Source organism: Magnolia sinica, chromosome 7 (assembly GCF_029962835.1).
Source record: "Magnolia sinica isolate HGM2019 chromosome 7, MsV1, whole genome shotgun sequence".
Taxonomy (NCBI): Eukaryota; Viridiplantae; Streptophyta; class Magnoliopsida; order Magnoliales; family Magnoliaceae; genus Magnolia; species Magnolia sinica.
This window is the reverse complement of record NC_080579.1, coordinates 24,798,773-24,804,827: the sequence shown is the minus strand read 5'-3', so window position 1 is coordinate 24,804,827 and position 6,055 is coordinate 24,798,773.

Genomic DNA, 6,055 nt, shown 5'->3' with positions numbered 1-6,055 from the left:
AACCTAATCATAAACCTATTTCCGTAAACTGACTGTAGTCTTTTCATTGTAGAGATGGATAAGAGTTGGATGCGAGCTAAGAACAGGTTTGACCCAGAGTATAAACAAGGGGTTCAAGAGTTCATGGAATTTGTTCGAAATCGGGCAGATTCAGGGAATAGGTTAGGTGTCCATGTCAAAAATGCAAGAACATGATTTATAAGACTTTAGACAAAGTAGAGGATGATTTGTTCATAGTTGGGATTGACCAAGGTTACACTTGGTGGATCCATTATGGTAAAGATATCCGCTATAGAGTTGAGGCCACTGAAGTCTTTGCTGACCTAATTGTGCCGAATGACGAGGATGAAGACGTTGACAAAATACAAGATATCATAGGAGATGTGATCAGGGAAACAATTGTGGATACTGATTTCAGCAACAAGCAGTAGCCAAGATATTCCTCCTATGGGTGATGTTGAATCAGAAAAGTTTAGTAGGTTGTTAAGGGATGCGCAATGTCTACTTTATTTGGGGTGTGAGAACTTCTCAAAGTTAAATTTTCTTACAAGGTTACTTCATTTGAAGATAATAAATCATTGGAGTAACAAATCGTTCGACATGTTGCTTGACTTATTGAAAGAAGCATTACCAGACGGTGAGACATTGCCTAAGTCTCATTATGAGGCAAAATCCTTGATGTGAGACTTGGGCCTTAGTTACATCCTCATACATGTATGTATAAATGATTATTTATTATATTGAAAAGAGCATGAAAATGTTGAAGAGTGTCCAGAATGTGGAGAGTCTAGGTGGAAGTATGACGAAACCAAGTGTAAGAAAATCCCGCAAAAGGTGTTAAGGTACTTCCCATTGAAACCCAGATTGCAAAGATTGTTTATGTCTTGTAAGACGGCTAAAGATATGAGGTGGCATAAGGAGAAACGCGTTCATGATGATAGTACACTGAGGCATCCTGCGGACTCTGAAGCTTGGTAAAATTTTGACAAGTAATATGACTGGTTTGCAGAGGATTCTCGTAATGTTCGACTAGGTCTTGCAAATGATGGTTTTAATCCATTTAGTAATATGAATATCTCGCACAGTATGTGGCTAGTGGTACTTATGCCCTACAATTTACCTCCTTGGTTGTGTATGAAGGAGTCATTTTTTATTATGTCATTGCTTATTCCTGAACCCAGGTCACTTGAGAATGACATTGATGTTCATTTGCGACTGCTAGTAGATGAGTTAAACGAGTTGTGGAGTCAAGGTGTAGAAACGTATGACACATTTGTAAGACAGACATTTTGATTGCATGCAGCGGTCGTGTGGATAATAAATGACTTCCCCATGTATGGGAATTTTTTTGGGTGGAGCACGAAGGGAAAGTTGGCTTGTCTTATATGTGGTATTGAGACTTATTCATTGTCATTGAAGCATGGTAGAAAAATGTGTTATATGAGCCATCGTCGCTTCCTTCTAAGCGATCACAGTTGGCGCAGGAAGACGATGATCTTTGATGGCAAATAAGATCATCAACCACCCCCAAAAGAGTTATTTGGAGAAGATGTGATACAACAACTGAGTAACATTAGAGAAGTTAGATTTGGTAAGGCATCACACTTCAAGAAGAGGAAACATACAATATTGGACTATAACTGGAGGAAGAAGAGCATTTTTTTTAGTTACCCTATTGGAGTGATCTGAAATTGCAACACAACTTGGATGTCATGCATATTAAGAAAAATATATGTGACAATGTTTTCGGAACATTGATGAACATAGAGAAGAAAATAAAAGACAGTTTCAAGGCTCGATTGGATCTACAAGTAATGGGTTTAAGGAAAGAGTTTCACTTGCAACCACATGTAAATTCGTATACTATACCAGCAACCTGCTACACATTGACAAAACTAGAGAAAAATCGTTTATGTGAATGGTTGAGATCGGTGAAATTTTTCGATGGGTATGCGTCAAACATATCTCAGGGCATAAACGTTACGGACTGTAAGGTAACATGAATAAAAAGTCATGATTGTCAAGTCTTTTTGCAACACCTACTACTGGTTGTGATTCATGAATTCCTAAGCAAGGATGTCAGTGCTGCGCTGATTGAATTGGGGTTATTCTTTAAGGATTTGTGTTTGAAATCGTTGAATGTACATGTTATTAAATGACTGGAGAGGGACATTGTCATAATCCTTTGCAAACTTGAAAGAATATTTTCACCTGCATTTTTTGATGTCATGGTATACCTAGTGATTCACTTACCGCACGAGGTGAAGCTTGCAGGCCCAGTACAATATTGTTGGATGTATCTGATCAAAAGGTGGTAGAACCTATTAAAATTTGTATTCATTCTATAAACTACATGTATCTATGTTTTTATACGTATAACATAGTGGTTTTGTGTACAGATACCTTCACACACTAAAACGATTTGTGAGGAATAAGGCACGATCAGAGGGATCCATTGCTGAAGCATATATTAATAATGAGTGCCTGACATTTTGCTCCATGTATCTTCATGGAAAAGAGACTAGATTCAACCAAGAAGATCGAAATGTCGATGAAGGACAGGAGCATGAACAAGAACTCATATCTATATTTGTACATAACGTTCGTCCTTTAGGATCCCTAACATTTTAGGATATAGACCTTGGGGATCTAGCAAAGGCGCGGTGGTATGGTTGCATAATTGTGAAGAAATAGAGTCATACTTAGAGTAAGTCTTTCCTCGATTATTGTTTTCTCTGCATACGATGATATTAATGTTTCTTGCTGATGACGTGCCATTTATGTGTAGCGAACACATCAACGAGATAAAGTCCCAATTACCGATAAATTATGATCGAATGCATCAGGAGCAGTTTCCAGAATGGTTGCATAACATGTAAGATTTCACATTGTATCTCACCACACTTAGAATTTTTGTTGCATTGCACATTATTTGAACCGAACAAAATCCCTAAATAATTACATTTTGTATATGATAATAGATGAAGATGTTGCACATGAGAAAATCTGCGGATGCGTCTGATGCACTATCCTCACTGGCGTGTGGCCCTGATAAACGTGTATCTAGATATACATGTTGTATTGTAAACAGGATTCGGTTCCTCACCGAAGAACGTGAGAAGTATAGGACCATACAAAATAGTAGGGTAGTTGTGAAGGGAACGAATGAGAACGATGAAATTGACTTTTATGGCATTTTGATAGATATTATTGAGCTGAGTTATTGTATGAGAAAGCGGGTGTACTTATTTAAATGCGATTAGTAGGACATTAGAAATAAGAAGTTGGGAATACAGACTGACAACTACTTTATGAGCATAAATTTATCTCGGAAGTGGTTTAAGGACAACCCATTTGTCCTCGCTAGCCAAGCCGAACAAGTATTTTACCTTGCTAACACCAAGTTAGGCAGCTCTTAGCACTGGTGTAGAAAATAAAGCCTAGGAACGTATTTGATGTTTTCGTACCAGAAGTTGAAGATAGCGAAGACGGGAGAAATGAAACGTCTAGGGTTAAATAATCATATCAAGAAGACATGCCATCTGGGGATACAGAGACTGATTCAACTGTTGATATTGATGTGGTGCAATTGGACAGAGATGATGTTTTACTGGATCATGTGGATGCCTCAATAATACATAACATTGTTAGAGATGATAGCGGTTTCATTGATAACGATGTTGCAGACGATGAAGAGGAAATACTGATCAGCGATAGTGATGGTGAAGAAGAAATAGTCCTAAGCGATAGTGATACAGACGACGATTATTAAATGTACACATGATTTGATTTACATGTTAAATTTCAATTTAAATAATTTATGTATTCCATGTATATGTGAAAATTACAAGTCATGATTTATTCCTTTAATTGACCTATTTATAATCCACATTTGCAGTTGAGTCAATTTCTAATCATGTCCTCCTCAAACCGGAATGTAGCAGAAGCACACAACATACTTCATCAGCTATTGTAGATGGACATTTCGGTCCTATCTTCTTCTGGTAGGGCCAAAGAGATACCCAGTTAGGTTAATGAGTGTAGAGCGAAATATATCGACGACGACTTAGATGAAAGATTATACCATCTCAAAGAAATTTCGGAGCTGATGGAGATATATAACCATAGGAATTGAGATATGGAAGATGCGACTATGTCACTTGCACATCTGAATGGAGTCCCAAGAGACCAGATTTCTCCTATTGTGACTGACATGTTAGGTGTAAAAATGTCGAGTGCTTCACACAACATGACATATGCTTCTGAAGCATACGATAACTTACGCAGGGAGTACTTCAGATAGTTTACCTCATAGTTATTTTGTATTACAATGAAATATGTATATTTAATATAGAATGACAATGTGCATTGTAATTTTCAAGGGTTATAGATTAAATTTTACAGTTTTATTATACTCTGCTTGCATTATAGTGTAATGGTCTAATCATATTTTAATCATCTCTCTAAGCATAAGCATAAATGTATTGTACCATCAACACTACTTGTATAATGTTTTAGTATATTCCACTTGTATTGACATTGTTTAAATTTATAAGTTCGTAGCTCACACATATTCAGTGATGGCACTAGGTGGGAGACCACGTTGTTCACACACTGGATCTATCCCTTCTACCCGTGATGCGACGGAGACAGCATCGCAATCACATGTTGCATCATAGGCATCTAATCCCTCAGTCGCGCATACACCGGGCACTGCATGTAAGTCTAGACATATATTTCTTTTAATGACTTCTGTTTATGTTTAAGACTTACATATTTCTTTTGCAATAACATTGTCAACCAGCTGACTAGGACGTGGAACCACGCGTGGGTTACTTTTAGAGCTACTAACGCATGAGGGTAAGGTGATAGTAGAGTTCCCACAGGACTGCATTGGACCTGTTGGGAACAATGCCAGGTTGTTTACGTCGAAGGTCGTGTCTTGTGCCGATCTTTGATCCCCCACCACCCCCCGTTGGGCAGACGTGACAGATGATGTGTTGCAGCTCATCTGTCAGTGCCTTCAGGTAAATTTTAGTAAATTAAAATTTATTTTATAAAAGTTCATTTATGGTTAAATTATTTTCTTAATAAGTTTATTGCCTTAATCTACTATTTAAGAAACTGCAGGATAAATTTGACTTGGATTTGAGTGTTTTGCATATTTCTCATGCCATCGATGACATGATCAAGGAGAGCGGTTCAAGGAGTATCGCAGTGAGTTACATAAACGGTACAAGTGGTGCATGAGCTACGAGGAGGGCGCACTGTCCGCACCACCGCACGTGACCCATGACGACTGGCAGATACTCTGCGATAGATTTTCGTCTGATTATTTTTAGGTAATATTTACATATTTATGATATCTTAAGGTAACAATTAAATTCCCAATTCATAATAATGTATTATGAATAATGTATTCAAAAGAGGAGCAAAATAAATTCTGACAACAGGGGAAAGTTAGAAGTGAACCACGTAGCTGGTTCAAAGTCATTTGTACAACTTTGTCACGATATGGTAAGAAATTACTGGTAATTATTAAGTTGATATATTCTTTCCTTACATTTATATTAACTCTATTGTCCTTTCGATTGCGCAGCGAGATTCCGTCACTAGCCATGAGCCCGGACTAGTAGACCACTACAGAGGGATTCACTTTCGGCAGGCGACGGGATCTTGGGTACATCCTAGAGCAAGTGAGATTTGGATAAAAATCCTTACATTGTAAAATTTAATTGTATTGAATTATAATAATGTCATTTGTTATGAAAATTCATATGTTTTCATTACGGGCGACGATGGACACCTTACGCAATTAGCCCGCTCCCGATGGTACTCAGCGGAGTGAGCCAGAGATCCTGAGTGAGGTGCTTGGCACCCGTTCTGGATATGTGCGTGGGCTTGGCCATGGTGGCAAGCTCATGGCACCCACTAGAGCTGCCTCTACCTGATCTATCGTCGTTAATGAGAGCGCCATATGCCGAGCTGATATCGCAGAGAGAGAGGTTCAGTAGCTACGGGTCGTTGTACATGACATCAGAGAGCAGCTGGAGAG